Raw genomic sequence first — 22,930 nt, forward strand, 5'->3', positions numbered from 1 at the left:
CTCCCAAGAGACTCTGATCTACTCAGAGTTTAAAACTGGGGGTGATCTACCCCCTTTTGGGGGGTTCAGGTCAAAGCTGTTGAGTTTTTTTTTAAAGGAAGGGAAGCCCTGTTTTTGGGGGTTTAGGTCAAACTTGTTGAGCTTCTTTTAGGAGGGAGGGAGGCCCATTTTTGTCTAGGGCTTCAGGTCATAGTTCAATTTTTTTGAGGGAGGAGGAAAATTTTGGGTGAGCTTTTTTTAGGGGTGCCAGTGACCTACCAGTGATCTACCACAGACATCCAGTGATCTACTGGTAGATCACAATCTACCTGTTGGACGTGCCTGCTGTAAATCAAGCAGAGAGAAAGCTGCTTACAAGGCTCCTGTACATGCAGAGTTCCAGCATCACAGCGTCACCCAGAGGCACCCACAAATATGAGTTATCCCTCTCTCTATTTCTTCCTTCCTTCCCTCCCTCTTCCATCCCTAATAAAATAAGGGGGGCAGATAAGCCCCACATAGAAAGCCCATCAACATGGGGGGATGACTCTTTCAAATACGGTATTTACCAGTAATTGGGGGGGGGGAGAGGCACCTAGGCCTCTAGGAGTTGGCTGCTATGCCTAGGAGTAGGACAATTCAAGAAAGTAGAATGATGCATATGCTATGGTAATATATCAATAGAATCATAGAATTGTAGTCGGAAGGGACCACAAGGGTCATCTAGTCCAACCCCCTGCAATGCAGGATTTTTTTCCTAAGGTGGGGCTTGAACCATGGTTGAAATATTATGCTGATATGCAGCAACGCCTCGGAGCCGTCGTGGCTGCGGCCGTGTCTTGCCTCGCCCTCGCCCGCCCTGCCACCCCCTCTCACCTGCCCGACCCTCCCGTCCTCTCCAGCCAAGCAGGGTAGCCGCCAACGCTACCAGCCCCAGAAGCACAAGGTGGCCGCTGCTGCCACCGCCACGATGTCATCAGGCCCGTTGGCCCTTTAGCCCCGCCCACTTTGTGCCCCCCTTCTGTGCCTTGGCCCCGCCCCTGAACGACCATGGCTTGCCCCCCCCCAGTTTTGATCCTGGCTACGCCCCTGGCGGGAGGCAGTGGAAGACAGGAGTGCCTGGCGTGCTATGGTCCATGGGGTCACGAAGAGTCGGACACGACTAAACGACTAAACAACAACAACAACAATGCTCAGAAAGTTGCACTTACTTCCTGAGTAAGCCTTTACAGCTAGATACCAACAACTCAACAAAATATTTACTCTCATAACAATGTAGCATGCAAACTTGATTTTGTAAAAATCTTTTAATAATTATCTGTTGACATTTAGATTATCCCCAATAGGTTTTAAAAGTACCAAGGAAAATGTATCAGGGGAGAAGCATTTCCACATTATTCACTCAAAAGATACACAACTTCCATCTCAGCACATTACAGTACCTTCTGTCTTTTATAAAGGACATTGGCAGTGCACTGGAGAAGTAGATTAGATAAAGAAATAAGCAGTCTTCTTGACACCTCAGAAAAAATCCTAGGAAAACATCCATGCTACATGTCCTCTGAAAACAGTAACGAATAAAGGGGCCTCATTAGCACACTTTTCTCACAGTCAAAATTGATACAGATTATTATTGTTATGATTTAAATCTGGAAACGAAATTATCTAATTTAACACAATGGTGTAGTTCTCATATAGCAGGTTCGTCCAACTCCTATAGACTGTGATCCACTCACAGTATTAAAAAACTGGCAGTGATCTACTCATTGTCATAAAAAGACTGGCAGGGATTTATCCGAAGTTGTTGAGCTTTTTTTAGGAAGCCAAAGTTGTGGAGATTTTTTAGGGGCTGAAGGGCCAGAGATCAACCAGGAACACCCCGTGATCTACCAGTACATCACAATCTACCTGTTGGACATGCCTGTCATATAGCACTAAGGCTAATCTTAACACAATGAGCAGATGTGCAGGTTCCTGGGGGAGAAAATCAGGACTACAATGCTTTTTGCATTGTATCAAGCCATGGTTTTGCTTAGCATTATGCCCAAGCTGGGTTTATGGGCTGCCTCATTCCAGGCAAACCACAAACCTGTGTTTGGATGCAGTGCTAAGCTAAACAATGAGAACTGCAACTGCAATCCCATATATTGGCTAATTCACGCTAAGCGATGGTTGTAGTGGGTCAGTGTTCCCTATTCCTCACACTTCTTTTAATTCTGATTTGACAGGAGGTGCAAACCATGGTTTGCCATTCAGATGTAATAAATAATGATCTGCACTAAAGAATAAGCAACTAAATAAATTGAGTGCAAGGAGCTGAGGAAAGAACTACTATCCTATGTATTGGGAGACTAGGAATGTTGCATCTGTATCTTCCCAATGGAGGCTGTCTGAGCTTCAACATATTTCTGAAATACAAACTAAACCTTGCTAAAATCCATCAATATAGGAGTAAAATAATGTAATCAAACTTTGTTAAGAAGGTTGGGGCATACTTTGCTTAAAAGGGATTATGGTATAAACACATGTTGTAATGTTCATTTAGATTTCACCCAATGAGTCAAGTGGAAAAATTGTGTTCACCAGCAAAAAACCAACTGAAAAACATGCATCCAAAGCACACACAGTCTTTCCCATTCCACAGCCTTCAGTTGTCCAGGAGGGAAAATATAATCCAAATAGTTGCCTTTTTTATTTCCTGTCCAAATTATACAATGCATCAATAGCACTACTTAACCCTTCCCAAACCCTAGAGGAATTCCTCCCACACAGAAACATCTAGCACTTCATAACCCAGAACCATCAACTACTTTTAGTTACCTTAAATCCTAATCCAGGGCTACTGATAGATGGATAGAAAGGGTGGGGTTTTAGGGAGCCCAAAGCCAGCTTTTCTTTTTTTTAAAGTAAGTTCCAATGTGCTCTAGAAGCAAAGTTTTCTAAGCCAATTTGTAAGCCTTCCATTTTGGTGAAATGAGCTAGCCTGGCTTCAAGCCCCTGCCTTGCAGGGTTTTACACAATGAATGAAGCCAATGCATTATTGGCAACTGATAGTTTGGTCACCACCCAATACCCAGAGTTTGCACATCACACAAGTGAACTCATAGCTTTCAGCAGCAGCATCGTATCTGCTTGCCACCCACTGTCTCTACGCACATCTAGCACTGGGTCAAGAAGATCAAAAAAGCACACACACCAAAGTTACAGCAGGATCTTGATAAACCATTATCATCATCATTATTAATTGAATTTGTTAGTCACTTTGCCCATGGTTAGTTCATATGACTGCTAAATTCAGAATTGTCTTCAGAGGCAGCCCCCCATCTAATGAATTACAGTGATCTAACCTAGAGGTTACCAGAGGATAGAAAACATTAGGCTATCCCTGTCCAGCTAAGGCAGAGGTCCCCAGACTAAGGCCCGCACCCATAGCCTAGGTTTAAGGTGCCGTTTAGCTCCTAGCTTTCACATCTCAATTTCTAACACTGTTTGTGATCAACTTCTTTCCTAGCAGAAGATAGCTACAATTATATAATTTTTAATAGGAGCAGTATCATTTATATAATCTAATAATAAGATTGTCAGGATTATGGAATCATTATTTGTCTTATTATAAACAATTATTTCCAAATAATCATTTGGAGAATGACATCTCCAGCTGCTGGTCATCTTCCTATTATCCTTCCATAACAGTTGAGGCATTGGATAGCAATTATATAAAACCATGGCATGATTTTCACGCAAATTAGTGAATACAGGGTTTTGAAACTCATTTTCAAACACATTTCCACATTTGCTTTATATTATTATGACTCAATTTGTCTTTCATTTTTTTGAATTTTGCCCCCAGCCCCCGTTCAATTGTGTTTATAGTAGTAAGCAACCAGTAGGGGATTAAATCTGCCACAGAAATTACGGTACTATATAAGTGCTCAGTCTTTAGAAACAGAATCCAAAATATAACATGCTTAAATTAGTAAGAAACAACTCACCAATTTACATTTAGTTTCAAATCTATAGCCCAATGAGTGAATGGAACGATAGACAGACAGATATCCATATATTAAGTCATCTATACAGACACATGCAACTTTTTGAACATTTTCTGATCCCTTGCAAAGTAGAATGTTAAGACGGGAGATGACTGTGAACATATAAGGGGATTAAGTTAAGTTATTTATACTATTCTGCAATAACAGCATTGAACACGGCTTAAGCAGCCTCTGGGCCAACTGCCAAGTATGTGGAGTAAAAGTTGCCTCAAATGCCAGGGCTCCTGGATGAATTAAAGAAGTAAACTAGGTTTACCATAACATATTTACTATAACAGAAGGTGTGTTGCTTGTATATTAAATTTGATATATTGCTCTAAGAAATGCATTTAGAATGCTTTTAAAGAATGCATTTTCTATTATATCTGTGGAATTATAAAGCACTTCTAAATTAACCCTTCAATTCATATTGATGAAGTGAAATAAAGCATTAACAAATGAAAGCATTGGTTGTCAGCTAGGAGCACAATAGATAATTTTAAAAGCCAATTATGAAAAAGAAAATATCCACAAGAATAAAGTCTGAACTGTCTTGTGCTTCCTGACTTGGAATATTTGAATAAAACCATGCTTAAATGTTTTTTTAACACAACAAAGTATAATGGCAAAGCACAATAGTGAGCACAAAGCATTATTTTTATGAGTCAAGGAAACTGGAATGAACTCCATGTTTTGTAGAAGCTTTAGTATCCAAGTAGAGTTCTAACTCATATTTTACTGATAGACTAAACCTGATATGGCACAGTTGTCGTTCATGTATTCTCTCCATAAACATATAGTTTCTGGTGGTGCTTACTTTAATAAAATAAACGAGAGAGACACTGAACTTTCCCTCCTCCCACACGTCATCTCTTTGCTCCCACCACTTAGGGCAGGGGTAGGCAACCTAAGGCCCATGGGCCGGATGCGGCCCAAATGCCTTCTCAATCCAGCCCACAGACGGCCCAGGAATCAGCATGTTTTTACATGAGTAGAATGTGTCCTTTTAAAAAAAAATGCATTTCTGGGTTATTTGTGGGACCTGCCTGGTGTTTTTACATGAGTAGAATGTGTGATTTTATTTAAAATGCATCTCTGGGTTATTTGTGGGGCATAGGAATTCGTTCATTTATTCCCCCCAAAATATAGTTCGGACCACCACATGGTCTGAGGGACAGTGGACTGGCCCATGGCTGAAAAAGGTTGCTGACCCCTGACTTAGGGAATGAAGAATTCATGTTTGAGCAAATGACCGACGGGAAAAATCCTCCTTCTTGCTCATGGTTTTTCCCCTCTTCGAAGTAAGATCTGCCAATTTATTTGTGAATGAAACAGAAATGCAAAAAGAAATGTGTGCCAACCATTGTCACATCTACTTTGACCACAAGTGTCTCCATAGGCTGGACCTGCAAAGCAGCCATGAAATATTCTAGTAGGCCAAACTCTATATTTCTATTAGTCCCATAATTATAATAAAAACATACTTTGTGTTATGTCGTGAATGCAATTTCAGCTCTTCATAAAGTCAGCTATGAGTAGTGAGTTAGCATACTAGCAAGGAAGTGCTAGGAGTCAAGTATAACAAGAACAATCTCCTTTATTGCAGTAGGAATCTTGACTAACTGGAGGGAAAGGGTGAGCTCCTTTTATATTCTCAGGAGCAGGGGTTGGGGAAAAGATACATTTAGATTTTGGCGGGACCCTATCAGAGTGAGGATCCATATTGTGCTAACAAGTTAACCAATAGCAACTGTCACCGCACCCATTTCATAGAATCATAGAATCATAGAGTTGGAAGAGACGGCAAGGGCCATCCAGTCCAACCCCCTGCCAAGCAGGAAACACCACCAAAGCACATATGGCTGTCAAGCCTCTGCTTTGAATCACCCTGGAGCGGGAAAGATAGTTACAGGACTAGCAGAGAAACTCATGTACACAAATTAAACCAATACATAACACTTTGTTTGCCCTGTACACCTTCCAGCATCTATGAAGCATCTTACATTGGTGATGTACCTGGGCCTAAAGCAGAACACAGAAAGGACTTATGAAAAATAGCCTATTGCTCTGCCTCAGAGGAATGAGCGTCCACTCACAGACCAGAGATTTCCTTCACTTTATGTTCCTGTTTACACACAAAGTAAGGCTAGCTATAACACCTTTGAGCACACAAACAATTTTTCACAAAAGTTGTGTAAGGAAGCCTGAGTAATTCAGGGACTTGGAAAGTTTGTTACTGGAATCACATTACCAAGTACCGTACAGTGGTGCCTCGCTAGACGAATGCCCTGCTAGACAAAAATTTTGCTTAACGAAAGGATTTTCTGATCGGAGGTTGCCTTGCTATACGACAAGGTTTTCTATGGCCACCGCGTCGTCTTGCTGGGCGCCTTCTCGGCGAAGCCGACACCTAGCCCGCCCGCTTGCCTTCACCGAGAAAGCCGGGCGCCTTCTCGGCGAAGCCAAGTGGGCAGGCTGTCTTCGGCTTGGGCACTGGCTTGGCGGCGGTGGGGGAAAGGCGCAGGATCGTTCCTTTGCCTTTCCCCCACCCCGCCCGACAGAGCTCTGTCGTTGGTGGCAGCGGCGCTTGCTCTCTTGGCTCGGGGAAGGCAGGCAGGCAAGAGAGCAAGAACCTGCCTGTCTTCCCCGAGCCAAGAGAGCAAGCACTGTCGCCAGTACCCCGGAGCCCATAGGAACGCATTAATTGACTTTTAATACATTCCTATGGGAAATGGTGCCTCGCTAGAGGAATTTTTCGTAGGACGAATTGAGTCCTGGAACGTCTAGCGAGGCACCACTGTAAATGTGCTTAACTATTTTTGCATTCCCAACTATGCTGGATAAATTTTTAAGTAGTGGGAGGGGGGCTCTCAAGTGTAGTGGTAAAATGCTTTGGCGAGGTGCTTGTAAAGCTCTGAAAGTAAAATGCAGCAGAGGGGAGTGGCTCTCTTGCATTTGTCTTGTGTAGAAAGAATATTGGTTGAAAAACAGCAACACACGCTGTTCACTCATACACACTTCGGGAATCCTGAAGGCTGCTGCATAAGATGTCAATAATTCAAATAACTGAGGAAGGAAGCGCTTATTGTACACTGAACACAAATTATTTTCTCAACACATATCCACACTGGATATGCCTGATCATGAGATGGTCAATAGTGGAGAAACAACAGCATGACTGCGGAATGGTGCAGCGGAGATAGATGACCAGAATATTATAATAAAAGGAATTTTGCATGTATTAGATTCCACAAAAAATAATGTTTTGGTATGCATTCTCCCATATGTGTCCTTGGGAAGCCAAGTACGAAATTTACAGTGAATTGTTTGCCATCAAGACTAAGATGCAAAAAAATAATATTGAAGTGCATCTATTAAAAACCATGAAACATTTAAATAATTTAAATTGTGTGGGATTAGCTCTCTAATCTATATGCCACATCTATCCTTACTATCTGCAATGACACAGAAATCATGTTCTGCTCAAGCTTTTATAACCATTTAATCTCACGTCAGAGTGCAGAACTCAAATCACCAAATCCTACAAACCATGAACAAATTAATAGTTTTTCCTTTCAGTAGATCAGATTCTTATATAAGTGTCATTTCCTCAGCTGAAATCTTCAAGACAAATCCTTAATCTTAAATGATACTATGAAGCTTTGCAGATCACATTCTATTTGGGTGATTTATATTTGCATCCTTTAATGGGGGCTCACCACTGCCTTTGCTATACAATTCAATGGTGAGAGGTAGTGAGAGCCAGACGGATGCCAACAACAAACAAATGTTTAGTACACAAAAGAAACAATTTTTGCAAAATGAGGGATTTGGTTGGCTGGCATCCATCTGTTTTGAAAGGTGTGGAGTGAGTGTCCAGAAGAGAAATCAAACTGCTGCATTAGCAGCACCAAGGTAACCTCTCCAGGGTGCAAACCTGGGCAGCGTGTCTGGAGGTCCTGGGCTGCCCAGACAACGAGACCCCCCCTCTCAGCCTCACTGATGGGGTCCAAAAGGAAGCAGAGCAAGATGTGGGGCACCAGCTTGGCTGCAGGAGTTGCAGAAAGGAAGCATACAAGGTGCTATCCAACTGCCTTAGGAACTCCACTCTGGATCTGTTCAAGGTTTACTCTTTAGTAGTTTTTTCTCCCAAAGGTATTCCATAAGGCAGTGGAGGTTTAAATAAGATAGAAATTACAGAGGGGTAACCATATTAATCTGTTGCATCAAAAACAGAGTCTAGTGGCACCTGAAATACTAACAAATTTATTATGGCATAAGCTTTTGTGTATCACAGTTCACTTCATTAGAAATGAATGATGGAAGAAAGCGAATGGAATGATGGAAGAAAGCACAAGTATTCTAAAACAATATACAGAGGAACATCTACTCATGACCACAATCCGTTCTGGAGGCCCGTCCTTATGCGAAACGGGTTGCTGGTAGAAGCGCTGTTGTGTGCAGGCGCATTTGACAGTATGTGTGTATGTGCAGGTGGTGGCAGCCGCTTCTGCGCGTATCACAGCAAACCCGGTGTCTACTTCCAGGTTTCCCGCAGTCACGACTTTTGGAACGGGCCTAAGTAGAACAGGACGTAAGTAGAGGTTCTACTGTATTGCCACTCCTTCAATGGTAGTTTTATTAATCTTAATATTTGAAATTTGACTGAAGTTTTATTTACTTAATAATTCAATGCTCTCAACAAAACAGCTCCCAGGCAGTGTCAATAAGATTTAATAATTGATTTCACAGTTCATTGGTCCTGAAAGTGTGTGCAATCACTGACCTGAACATATAAATAGATACTTAAGGCCTCTTTTATAGGCTGGAGAGACAGAACCCTATGCAATATCGATTGATTCTAAAAAAAGAAAAAGAAAAGGAAAAAAGGATGACCAAATGTTTTTAGATAAAGCCTTTAGGTGACAACATCACCAATGACCCAATGACAGCTAATTAGGTCAACAATGGGTAAAAAAGTATCAAGTTAGTCAGTCTATTTATTTCTTTAAAATATTATGCAACTTTTTATCACATCTCATAAACTGTCCAATACTTTCTCATTCCCCACAAATTTAAATTACTGCCATATCTCGGCATGCTAAACCGCCCCCCCCCCCCAGGTACCAAATTTGGGTATCTCAGTACAAGAGTTTACATATTTGTAGACAAGCAGAAGCCAATATTTCAGGTATTGCAAATGTAGGTTCTTTACTTCCAAGAACACAGCATGCGTACATTTGATCAGTGATATCCCAGGCCAGTCAAAGACCAAATTATTCTCTAAAGGCAATAAAGGACAGAGTGTAGGACTAGCAACATAAAGGGATATGTTCACATGTAATGCTAAGCCACGACAACAGTTTTATACTGTTAACATGAAAATAGGAAAACAGCCTTGTATTTACAATGGTACCTCTGATTATGAACTTAATTCGTTACGGAGGTCCGTTCTTAACCTGAGGTACCACTTTAACTAATGGGGCCTCCCACTGCTGCCGCCGCGTGATTTCTGTTCTCATCCTGGGCCAAAGTTCTTAACCCGAGGTACTACAGTACCTTCTGGTTTAGTGGAGTCTGTAACCCAAGGTGTTTGTAACCCGAGGTACCACTGTATATTGCCAGGTAAAAAATTATGAAACTGATATCACAAAATGGACTTCAAACTAGTTTTGGACTATATACCACCCAGCCCTAATGTAAAGTTCTGAAGAACTTGAAAGCTTGCCACTATTTGGGGACAGTTTGATCAGTCATAGAATAATAGAATTGCAGAGTTGGAAGGCTCTACCAAATTTTATCTAGTCCAACTCCCTTCAATGCAAGTCTAACCAAGGTATTCCCCAACTGCAGTTTTGGACATTGTTTTAAGATACTGACATTGAAAAATATCAAATTTGATATTAGCTTTCATTAAAAATAATGTCATTCCCCTACCACCATGAAAAAGTTGCATTTAATGACATCACATAGAACTTTATCATGTACACTATTTCTAACTTGAATGCCTAAAAATACAACTGTTATGTAACTTTGAGAAGTGCAGGCTGCTGCTTATCTGTCAATACTTATTTCTAATCATTACAATAGCACAATAAATCATTCATCCATGACTCAGCCATAACACCGGTCCTGAGAGATCTACACTGGCTCCCAGTATGTTTCCGAGCACAATTCAAAGTGTTGGTACTGACCTTTAAAGCCCTAAACGGCCTCGGTCCTGTATACCTGAAGGAGCATCTCCACTCCCACCATTCAGCCCGGACACTGAGATCCAGCACCGAGGGCCTTCTGGCGGTTCCCTCATTGCAAGAAGTGAGGTTACAGGGAACCAGAGAGGGCCTTCTCGGTAGTGGCACCCGCCCTGTGGAACGCCCTCCCAGCAGATGTCAAGGCAAAAAGTAACCATTTTACTTTTAGAAGACAACTGAAGGTGGCCCTGTTTAGGGAAGTTTTTAATGCTTGATGCTGTACTGTTTTTAATATTCGGTTGGAAGTCGCCCAGAGTGACTGGGGAAACCCAGCCAGATGGGTGGGGTATAAATTTATAATAATAATAATAATAATAATAATTATTACTATATTTTGTGCTGCCTCTGCTCCCCTTCCATCAGCTCCACTGTCTTATTTTTAATAGAGTTTTTTATTTCCTTTGTGCTAGCAATTTAATCTAATCAAAAAGGCAAACTGCAACATACCAGTGACATATTGGTGAAATTATAATACCCTAATTCAACTATCCCATAGTCGGAAGAATGTAACTTCATAACATGAATCATATTCACTTCTTGCAGTACTAAACATATTTTTGTTGAATGCCTTAGTATGTATCTATGTATCATATAACTTTACATGTAGACATGATATCTGTTAAGATGCCCACTGCAAAATTTAATGCAGAGAAATATAGCATTGAAATTAGTTTCCTGATTTTCAATGTAGCACATTATTCCCTTATTATAAAATGAAGCTACATTGCATTTTTCTGATTTTCATTGTTGTAATATTAACATCTCAATGCTTTATCATGGCTGTACATGTCTATACTGGCTAAAGAGATGTGATGGTAGTTATTCAGCAACAGACCTACACTGTTTCAATGTACAATCAGCATATAAAATACAGGATATTCTGACCATAGATCTTTTTCTGTTTATCTGCAGAAACACACTTCAATACAGTGTTTCCCTAGTTAATCTAATTAGCATCAACCCTCGTCATACCTGTTATTCTGCAGACATTTGTATCATTTTCATCAACAAAAGCCAGCAATTCTAACAGCAAAATCCATCTTATAAAACCCAAAGAAAAATGCAGCATTACCATATTGCAAAATTAAGAGGGAATAAATACATAAATCTTGCTGTTTCACAATTACACCAACTGCATTTTGCAATACATTATTTGATTCACTGCCATGCAAATACCAACACTAATAAGAAAGACAACTAAGCATCCATGTCTTTGATGAAAACAGCACCAGAGAAATGATCAAATTATGTCTGGTGTTATATAAAACAGAACAAACCCAACCACACTTACGTGGATGCAGTACAAACTTACCTTAACTAAAGATCCTTTTAGGGTGGAGAGTCTGCATCTAATAGTTTGGCATTTTCACCTTAAACCACCTAAGCTGTTGCAGAACATTTTGCATGGCAACTGTAACCAACAGTATCTAAGGGTAAGAACAGGTACAGTACTTTAAATGCTAGAGAACAACATTCCATATGGTGGTGCACCTTAAGTCCTCATAGTAGGAAAAAACACTCAAAGCTTAAAAGATACACAGACACAGTATTTATAAAATCCTGGCTATCACACCATAAAAACGGGCACAAATGATATTTATTATTTGTAAAGCTACACATGTAGATGAAGTACAGAAAATGTAAAGCTTTATGTCTCCTGCAATCTGTTCTGATGGTTTTGAAGATAGGATTTTACTTGCATTTTACATTAAAGGTTTGCTGATAGGAAAGCTCACTTCAAGGAGGGAGTCAATCTAGCTACCGTACTTTAGGAAGGGAGTTCCAGTGTTTGGGAGCAGCCACCAAGAATGCACTCCCCACATCTAAACCAAGCGTGCCTGTGAAAATAGCAGGACTGAGAGGTGGTTCACCAAAGATCTCAGAGCCTGGGCGAATTCATAGTGAAGCACAGAGTCCTTCAGATACCCTGGGCCCAAGCTGTATAGGTCATAATCAGCAGTTTGAATTGTGCCTGGAAACAGACCAGTGAAGCTGCTGTAGCAAGAGACTTACGCTTCATTGAATCAGCCCTGGTCAACAGTGGCTGCAGCTCTGTAAACCAGCTGAAGTCTTTATGAACTTTTCACATAGAGTACACTAAGCCATCCAAATACCACCTAACTAAGGTATGGGTCACTGTGGCAAGATCAGATGATGTTTCCCATCTCTGTATATAAAGATTCTATTTGCCTACTGTATCTAAGAGTGGCGGATAATACCTCACAAAACACATACAATCGTATCCTTTACAAATATTTTCTTAGCATGTAAGATATTGCTAAATTAAGCAAAAGGAAAATGACTATTTCTTCCCATTAGTGCCTTAATATTGCATAGACACTACTGTGTCACTCACTGATATGATGTATGACTTTTTAATGTACACTGTGATTTACAATCTATAAGAATATGTATTAACCTTTTAAATAGCAACAACTAACTTCATCCCGAATGCCAAACCATTCTTTGTTTTGAAAGGTTTTCCACCCACATTTTTGTTAGAATCTGTTTTTTTCCTTGCTAATTTCACTGGATTAAGTTAGTGTTGACCTGCATAATCAGCACTAAGGTAACAGTGTTTTGTACAAATTGACATTGGCGAGCATTTCCCTCCATGTTTGTTCTAATTGATACAAAGCCCAACAAAGAAACCACAGCTGTTCCTCTATCATATTCTACACAACTATGTTTGTCATTTCATTGGTAAAGGTAAAGGTAAAGGGACCCCTGACCATTAGGTCCAGTCATGACCGACTCTGGGGTTGCGGCGCTCATCTTACATTATTGGCCGAGGGAGCCAGCGTACAGCTTCCAGGTCATGTGGCCAGCATGACAAAGCCGTTTTTGGCGAACCAGACCAGCACACGGAAACGCTGTTTACCTTCCTGCTGTAGCAGTACCTATTTATCTACTTGCACTTTGAGGTGCTTTCGAACTGCTAGGTTGGCAGGAGCTGGGACCGAGCAACGGTAGCTCACCCCATCGTGGGGATTCGAACCGCTGACCTTCTGATCGGCAAGCCCTAGGCTCTGTGGTTTAACCCACAGCACCACCCGTGTCCCTCGCATTTCATTGGTAGCTGTAGTTAAATAATGTAGACCAGGGGTCAGCAAATTTAAGCAGGGAGCCGGTCCACTGTCCCTCAGACCTTGTGGGGGGCCGGACTATATTTTTTTGGGGGGGGGGGGGAATGAACGCATTCCTATGCCCCACAAATAACCCAGAGATGCATTTCAAATAAAAGGACACATTCTACACATATAAAAGCACTGATTCCCGGACCACCTGCAGGCTGGATTTAGAAGGCGATTGGGCTAGATCTGGCCCCTCGGCCTTAGTTTGCCTACCCATTATGTAGACAATTCCTTTTCATTTAGCAATGGTGAAAGCTTTAAAGTTATCATTATTAGCTCCTCCTATTGCTCTTAGTTTCAGACAACAACACATCAGCCAGCTACAAAGAAAATAAAAAAGAGAGAAGCTACATGAGTCGTTCGCAACAGAGTAAAAACAAAGGATATATGTGAGGTTTGACTTTTACATCATTATTCCAAATTACTTGTATGATACTAAGAGTGGACACTGCAACTATAAAAGAAATATGTTACAACAGATGGAGGGGACTGCAACAAATCCTCTAGATTGGGGTGGATTCAGTATATTGGGTGACTTTTGACTAGGGCTGGCTGCTATCTGCTTTCCGACATTGTTAATATATAGCCAGCTAAACCTTGTGATATCCTGATAAAGGAGGAAAGAAGGTGGGGAGAAAGAAGGCAGTTGTTGGCCATGCAGACGATCAGCATAACTGTGCGTAGCTTGTGCTGCTTTCAGGCGAGGCTGGGTAGGCAGTCCTGCCCAGGGCAGAACGCATCAATCGGGGCACCGCATGGCATGGCACCATGCACAGAAATGTAGAGCCCTGGGGCTCAAATGGACTCCCTGGAGCCGCTAGCTGCAGCTTGCCCCAAAGATAGCCTTTCACCAACGCAAGCACAGCGCAGAGCATGGGAAATAAACAAGATGAACTTGAGCTCTTGGTACAGCAAACTAAATACAACATAATAGGCATCACTGAAACCTGGTGGGATGAGTCTCATGATTGGAATGTAGTAATAGAGGGATACAATCTATTTCTGAGAAATAGACCAAACAGGAAAGGAGGAGTGGCATTAATATATCAGAGATGTGTAAGCAATGGCTACCGGAAGCCACTCTCCAGAGCATTATGCGAGGTCATATTTACAAATGAACAGAACAATGAAAGTGAGTCTCATCTACGCAGCAGGAATCTTTTCAAGGAGTGACATGCAGGGGAAAGTTATCATCTCAGCTTCATTCTGCTCAACAATCGCACAAGGAGGGAGGGAAGGTGGCAGCCTGCTGTCACTTGTGTGGCCAGGCCAGAAAAAGAAATTAAGGTTCTGGCTGACAGGCAAAGTTAGCCCCACTCTTGTCTCAGGCTCCCCAGGCTAGCATCTGGGCTGTGGAGGAAGGGAGTGGGCAAACATCAGGCAGCTTGGCTGGGCTCTCTGGATTGAGCTGAGTTACTTTATGGGTGAGCTGAAGTACTTGATTTTAAAGTTACAGGTAGGTAGCCGTGTTGGTCTGCTGTAGTCGAAACAAAATAAAAAAATTCCTTCCAGTAGCACCTTAGAGACCACTAAGTTTGTCATTGGTATGAGCTTTTGTATGCATGCACACTTCTTCAGAAGCTCATACCAATGACAAACTTAGTCGGTCTCTAAAATGCTACTGGAATGATTTTTTTTAATTTTGATTTTAAAGAGTACAAATATAGCAGGCATAATGGTAATCTGGTGGAAGGATATTGACAAGCTGGACCGTGTATAGAGGAGGGTGACCAAGAATATCAGGGTGTAACTGTCCCAATCCAACAAGACACATTTCAGTACTAGATATACAACTGAAGCTGTGAGCTCAAGCCAGTGCAAGTTCACTATCGAGCTACGAACTCCCTACTTTGAAATCAACCAAACCAACAAAACTTACTTTCAATTTGCAGATGTACTTAAGACTTAAAGGACACTTCAAATATGAGCAAGCTTCAAGGACAAATTCTATTATCTGATTAATATTATGCACCTAATATTTCAGAAATGTGTTTTATCTGTCATTGAAAGTCAGGTACAACTCATATGATTAAGGATAAAAAGTTCAGTTGGGAAGTCAGTAAATGACATTATCTTTATCTTTGGATTTTCTTATAATAGGGTAAACCCATCATGAAGTGAGTAGCAGATTACTCATGGAAAAAACAACTGGGTGGAGAAATAATTTCTAGTGTATTTCTGTGTTTCAGAGAGCAAATGAGGTTTTCCTGAAACAGAACGGAGACCATACTTTTGCTAGGAAGGATCCTGATCTGTACAAGTTATCAGCTGCTATTTTACCATTTAAAAAATCTAGCATTGTTGGGAAAGTAAATCTACCAGTGCAAAAAATTCAGCCTCTCACATGCTTCGATCCACATTTCATTTGTAAAGTAGACACAAGAAAAGATTCTAGATTAAAAATAATAAAGGTAGCTCCTGGTTTATATAACCAGAATTTTCTTTTAATCTGTGGTTTAAACACACTTTCCCATACATAAGTAAAATCCTGTAAGTCCACTCAAAAATCAAATTGCTACAACTATGAGGAGATAAAAGTATGCTGCAAAAAGGGGGGGATCTAAATGAAAGCTTGTATCTACTGGAGCGTCTGTCATCTCTAGTTCTTGCTTTCCCCCATTTATTTATTTCCTGCATTTCATCTCTCCGCTAGGTCTGACCGATGTATTGATCATCCAACACCAGATTGTAGACCACATCATATGACCCACTTCAAAAAAACTGAACTGGCATTGTATTGCAAAGTACAGCCTTCAAAACTCCAAGGGCGCTATAATTATGAGCTCTTTGGCAGGTGGCTGGCTGGCTTTCAGCTCACTTTCCCCTCAATGGCAGAAGAGCCCCACTCCCAGCCTCAACGCCTCCCCATAACCACAGTGTCTCTACCCAATGTAGGAATCAAGGCTGGGCTGCTTCCTCTTTCTACTTCTAGGGAGGAGTGGAAGGAGTTCGCCCTCCAAATGTGAGGCTTTGCGGGTTCCAAGAGAAGGAATCTGCAGTGCACACAGCGCATACCTATTAATTTCCTTGATTGCTTCTTCATCCAATCTCCATACACCCCCCCATTGCAATCTTCAATGACAGCCCCGATCTCCACCCTCCCCACTCGTTCCATGTTTCAGACATCACAATATATCACTAAATCACAATGTTTAGCTGGTGGTATAGCTGGTGACATATCGCGATAGTGAAAACCCAGTATCACCCAGCCTGACTTTCCACCAAGGTACCAAAGACTGTGTACACAGCTTAAAATATTAACAGTATTCCCAGCCTGATTTAAGGAGCTGATGGCACTTGCTACTTGGCCTTCCTGGCTTCTGCATGCAAGTCTACATAATACATCTTGCTCCCGCTTTCCTTTATTGCAATACCTTTTTGTTCTCTTAGCTAGGGAATCTTAAACAGTGGGGACTAGTGCCCATTGGACTGGTAGGGAGGAAGGCCAACAGCAGGTGAAGTCAAAGCTAATGACTGTCAGAACCTTCCCTCATTTCAATGAAGGTAAGGCTGAGACTAAGGAGAAGGAAGCTTACAGCCAATGCCACTCTCTAAAGTGGTTGTAAGAAAGAAGGGAGGGAGGTGAGAAGTGGCTGACTGCAGACTGAGGTTGGTTGGGTAGTGTCCCATTTGACCAGCCTCCACTGACTTTAAAAGAATCTAACAAAAGCTGCATGGATTCTCAATACTGGAAAACTCTTTTCAAGCAAAGAGCTAAACTCTCTAGATTACTTTGTATAAGTAGTTAACATAGCCTTGAAAAGCCAAGAATAATGATTATGTACATGACCTTGTGGATTTCATACTTTGGAATGTAGTCTTCCATCCTGGAAAGCACAACAGAAGACTGCTTGGGCGGCGGGGGGGGGGGGGGGGAGGAAGAGAAGGGGTAAGGAAACCTGAGGATAAGCCAGAGGATATGGCTCTCTTTCAATATATCTTGTACATCAAGCATATTCACAGTTCTAAGAATTCATAAGATTGAGGAATAAAAAATTATTTATTTAATTCCCCCCATGCTCAAAGTTATTTGCATTTCCCTCATTAATCATTACAATGGGCTACTAATACTACTATGCCTATATTAAAAATGGGGAGCCTGAGGCAGATAGTGACTTGCTGCACAGTGGATTCATGGCTGAGGAAAGATTTGAAGAAACCGCACAGCAGCAGCTTTAGTAAGTGTGACAGAAGGCACTTAATCAACTTGGGATAGAAGAAGAAACTTCACATTTCTGTAAAACTGTCCATATGCTGTCAGGCTGAAGTAAACTTCCTAATTTTTAGAAGCAAGCACATAATTTTTTAAGCACCAGTCATGCAGATAAGAGAATGAAAGACCTTTTAAACATCTGTACAATCAATTGCCCCATATTTTTCCATTTCTAATTCTGATAGATGACCTCCATATAACAGCAGCCTGTGTGTTAAGGTGCTCAAAAAGCCATTCAGAAACAAATTATGTTGAATGCTAACTATTTACATAATCAAGTTCTTAGCGCTGTCCTCCACAAGACGTCCAAGTGCAAAAGAAATGGGGGTGGGGAAGGAAGAAAAACATATGAAAGCCTAAAATAATCAATATATTTTGGAACATATTTTGTGAGCCATGGGCCAGAAATACAATGACTAGCAGGGGATGTGGTTATGAAACAATGTGTCAGTTTCCTATGTGGAATTTCTTTTATGGGAATGAAGGGATACAACTTCAAGGGCTAAAAACCAAGGACCTCTTGACTTGAAGAGCAGAACAGAACAAAACACAAGGCAAATCCAGTCAAGATCAAAGATTCAAGGGGAGGTTTCCAGGGAGCCCTTTGCTGATTTTGTCCAGGGCCCTGGGTCCTCTTACAGATCTGCAGATCTTCCGGCACCTTAAATTTCATGGCATCAGCCCACTAAAGCAGCGGCAGCAGGACCGAAGCAGCCAGGCCACGAATCGCAGAGCTATGGCACAGGGTGGGCATGAAGGAGTCGCCCCGTGCCTGTTGGGTGAGGAGCCCTTTCGCCCTCCTTCCCAAGCCGCCCGGGACAAGTCAGGATGAGACTTTCCCATAGCTGCCAAGTTTTCCCTTTTCTCACGAGGAAGCCTATTCAGCATAATGGAATTTCCCTTAAAAAAGGGAGAACTTGGCAGCTATGCTTTCCCTGAGCGAGAGAAAGGCAAGAGGGTCACGGAAACCCCTGGGCCGAGTCCCCTTGGCCCCCAGAGAGTCTCTCTGCTCTCCGAAGCGCTTCCTTGGCGCCTCTCCACTCGACGGCCCGCAGGCGCTGAGGCGACCCGCCGTCCGGATGCTTCCCAGCAAGGACCCCCCCGAACCCCCGCTGCAGGAGGGCACCCCTCACGGACTGCGCTTTCCAGGACGGGCATGGCAGGCGGACAAGGCGCCCGAGGGGGCCGGAGCCCCACGGAGCTGCTCGCGAGGAAGACACGCAGGACAGGCAGGCACGGCGCAGACCGCCCATCGCCGGGGGTGGGGGGGGGGAGAGAGAGCAACACCACCACTGCTCAGGAAAAGTTTCCCTTCTCGAAGAACTGGGAGGCGCGACAGGCCGGCCCGAAAACTTCTCGGCGGAGAAACTTAGCAGCTGCTTCGGGGGCTTCAAAGGGGGCCGAGATGTCTCTCCCCCCCCCGCTAGGAAACGGAGGCGCCCCCGCCCCACGGGGAGGCGGCGGCTCGGGCGCGAAACGGCCTCCGGCGCCCCCTCCCGCCCCCCCTCCAGGCCTGAGGCGAAGAACTCTCGGGCACCCGCCGCCGGGATAGAAACAACTAACGAAAGTTACCTCCGCGGGTGGAAGGGAGCGGTCGGGGCGGGCTCCCTCCTTTCTTCCCTCAGGGCCCGTCGGCTCTCCCGGGCGCCCCGGTCCCTGGCGGGCGGCTGCTTCACTCGCCTCACGCGCCGCGACTCCCGAGCCTTGCAACTCAAACTGCCGGCCTCCCTCCCTCGCGCCTCCCTCACAGGCCCCGCCCCCTCGCTCGCGCGTCCCCGCAGCAGCAACAAGGGGAGCGCGCTCGCCAGCCACCAACCGCCGCTCACGCCCACAGGCGAAGGGGAAAGGGGGCGTGGCTTCTCCATTTTTTCCGTCCCGTTAGCAACGCCGACGCTCCGCTTTCCCTGGAAGGTGAAAAAAAGAGGATCCCGCTCGCCCAACTGCGAGACTACGATCCCCAGCATGCATTGCTGCTAACCCGCCCTGTGGGTAGTTTTTTTAATCGTCGTGTGTGGACAAGCATATGTGTAATTCTTCCGCTTTCAAAAAATAGTTCCGCCACTGCTTTTATTATTGTTGTTGGTACAAGAAAGCAGAAAAATGTTTTTCGGAGGCTTTGTTTCTCGAAGGATGTTATAAGGGTGGTGGGTGGGTTCTCCTCCATTGTCACGGGGCAACTGGATTGTGGTGGGGGGGGGGGGAGAGAGAGAGAGAGAGAGAGCGATCGCGGAAGGATACGAGGGAGCTGAAGGGGGCGGAGCTACGCCAGGCTGCGTGAGAGGAGAGGGCGGAGAGAAGGATGGCGGTGGCCGAGTGGGGGTGACGGGGCAGCAGTCTCTCAAGGGGAAGCCCCCCCGTCCGCCATTCAGCGGCAGGTCAGTGGGGGGGGAGGGGCGAGAGCTGTCGTGTTGCAGCAGGCGCCTTCGCGGGAGGGGGTGTGGCCGCGAAGGTGGCCCCTGTCATGGGAGGGCGCGAGCAGGCCTCTCGGGGCCCCGGGGACCCTCTCCATCCTTTTCTGGCGGGAGCGCGGGGTCCCCCTGAAGCTCCGTCGAGAAAGCCGCGTTCGCGTCGTTGGGCCGCGGCGCTAGCTCGCTCGCTCCCGCGGGCTGCGATGTCCACCCACTGGGGCGCCTTGGCCAAGGGACCTCTGGCGGAGAAGGCTTTCGCCACGGCCGCTGCTCCTCCCGGGTGTCTTGCGCAGGCCCCGGAGTCCTTGTGGCTGGGCTCAGGTTCTGCTGGTGGGCCTCTGGGGGAGCAGGATGCCGAGCAAGGGGCGCCTTGGGTCTGGTCACCGCCTCATGGTCCGCGGCTTGTTCAGATGAGAACCCATCAGTATTGTCTTAATGGCTGTGAAATGCAGCTCGGTGTTCTTGTGCAGCTTCCCCCTCGCTTCAGCTCTGTCCCGCCTTCCCCCCGCTTATCCGCCCCGCCATGTTATCTGCTCAACAACCCTGTGAGGTTGGTTAGGCAGAGAGGGGGGGCGGGGGGAGGACGGGATTATGCTGCCTCCAGAGGCAATTTGGACTCCTGAGCGTATCCAGTTGCTGCTAAAAGCAGCATGACATGGTAAGGTGCCAAATGGGAAATGGGAAATTGGAAGTGTGTTCTTGGTTCTTGTTTGAATCCACAGCTTGAATTTTGCACTATTTCAGGCTACAGTTTTACCTGTGCATATGACATTGGGTGATGAACAGGTGGGTGTGACTTCAACCAAACAAACAGAATCGGGAGGCATAGTGGAAGAGGTTTCAGTGGCATTAGCTATGTAAGGTTTGTGGTTTAAAAGCTATAAATATCAAAAGGCCCTTTCCTTTTTAATAATTTTACTTTGTTGTTGGTGGTGTTGCATACTAAGACTTCAGCCCTCCCAAATTTAGTTTTTCTCTAGTTGTGTTCGCCTAGGCCAAGGGTGGGAAGTGTACACAAAAGCCTGGGAGCTCCTGGATATTTCTGTCCTCCCAGATTTCTGTCTTTGGGAACGCAGATCCCTGGATCCAGTAATAAACCAGGCGGGTCTGCGACTCACCAAGTTGACTACCACCAGGGCCCTGACATGGCTTAATGGGCTAACAGAATGGGAAGGCTCCGGGAACTTCACCCATATCTCCCCGCAGGGGAACAGCATGGTGGACTATATTATAATACCTGCTGGAATGACGCCATTCGTGGATGAGTTTTACATAGGCGATCCTATGCTCAGTGACCATCTCCCTCTTCACTGCAAGCTTGTCTTTCCATTGAGCAAGACTGTACAGTTAAACAGCCCACTCCCCCAGGAACCAAGACTCCAGCTTCCAAGGATACAAACCAACGAACACACTCTGTCTCTCTTCCAAGGCCTGGTAAAAACCGACCGTGTGACCCAATTGTTTTCAGCAGAGAAAGGTGCTCTTACTCCAGCTGAGGGAATTACTCAGTTCGAGGAATTTATTAACATCTTAATAACAGAACTGTCCCACACGCACTCACATAGGCCTCCTAAGAAAAGGAGCCCGGGTGATTGGACTGACAAAGAGACTTTAGCTATGAAAGCCGAAATCAGGAAACTGTACAGAGAATTCAGAGAATCGGGCAGTTCCCGCCTACCTGACATCTATTTTTCTAGAACTCAACAACTAAGGGAGTCCATCCAGCTCGGCCGGTTAAGACATATCCAGAAAAGCTGGGAAATTTTACTCTCAGCCATACAATCTAGAGATCACAAAAAATTTTGGAAGGCCGTAGCAGATCCCCCACTGCCACAGAATGAGCAGCTAACCTCAATTCCATCGGGCACATGGATAGATCATTTCAAGTCAGTATTTTTCGACAACTGCATCCCACCGGACAGGGAAGATCAGAACACTCTCTCTTTCCTAGTTGAGTGGCCTCCAGTATCCATGTCAGAAATCATAAATTTAATTGATCAGATGAAAGTAGGGAAGGCCCCTGGCCCGGACGCCATTCCATCTAAACTGATTAAAACTAAACCGGAGTGGTGGGCTCCGATATTGGCTGATTTGTTCACGTTGGTCGATAGCTCAGGAATTATGCCCAGCTCCTGGCAACAATCCATAATTATCCCTATTTTCAAAAAAGGTGACAAAAAGCTGCCAGCAAATTATCGGCCAATAAGTCTTCTCTCTAACATTGGGAAATTATATGCTAAGCATCTGTTAAACAGATTAACTACCTGGCTCGATGACAATAACATCTTAGGCCCTGAACAGGCTGGGTTCAGACCAGGAAAATCGACCCTACGAAACTGCACGGTGCTGTCTCACCTAGTCGCCAAATCCACACGATTCTATAAAGAACATCTACATGTGGCCTTCCTGGACATTCAAGCGGCATTTGATACCATTGACAGGAGGTTGCTTTGGGCCAAATTGGAGGCTATGGGCTTAGAACCCAGACTTCTTTACCTGATCAAAAAGCTTTATACCAATAACACCTGCTGCATAAAAATCCATTCTGGGAATGAAATCACAACACCAGTCAGTATCAACAGAGGAGTTAAACAGGGCTGCGTACTTGCTCCTACGCTTTTCAATCTTTTTCTCAACGATCTAGCCCCATTACTAAAGCAGGTGGATGCCCACACTCCAAAACTCCAGGCCATAAACATTCCCATCCTCCTGTACGCGGACGATATGGTTTTGCTCTCGCGGACCAGAATAGGTCTAAAGCGTCTGGTAATTGCCTGCATTGAGTACATGGCCAAAATGAACTTATGCTTGAACTTTGAAAAAAGCAAAATCCTGGTGTTTGGTAACTCACGCACGAGTTATAGCTGGGTTTTTGGAGGTAAACCCATCCAGCAGGTCTTTAAATTCAATTATC

The 22,930-nt window shown here is 44.1% G+C and overlaps 2 protein-coding genes across 5 annotated transcripts in view; one reads left to right on the top strand and one right to left on the bottom strand.

The window, feature by feature from the left end:
- The window catches only part of PEAK1 (pseudopodium enriched atypical kinase 1), a 70,287-nt gene extending 50,941 nt beyond the window's left edge, over window positions 1-19,346 (bottom strand). For all 3 annotated transcript variants that reach the window (XM_035112189.2, XM_035112193.2, XM_035112191.2), the window contains exon 1: window positions 19,181-19,346. The gene's annotated coding sequence lies outside the window, so the exon portion shown is untranslated. The remainder of the gene's footprint in view (window positions 1-19,180) is intronic.
- A 531-nt stretch (window positions 19,347-19,877) lies between these two features.
- Window positions 19,878-22,930, top strand: part of HMG20A (high mobility group 20A) — a 74,084-nt gene continuing 71,031 nt past the window's right edge. For both annotated transcript variants that reach the window (XM_035112194.2, XM_035112196.2), the window contains exon 1: window positions 19,878-19,983. The gene's annotated coding sequence lies outside the window, so the exon portion shown is untranslated. The remainder of the gene's footprint in view (window positions 19,984-22,930) is intronic.

Source organism: Zootoca vivipara, chromosome 9 (genome assembly GCF_963506605.1).
Source record: "Zootoca vivipara chromosome 9, rZooViv1.1, whole genome shotgun sequence".
In the NCBI taxonomy this organism is placed as follows: domain Eukaryota; kingdom Metazoa; phylum Chordata; class Lepidosauria; order Squamata; family Lacertidae; genus Zootoca; species Zootoca vivipara.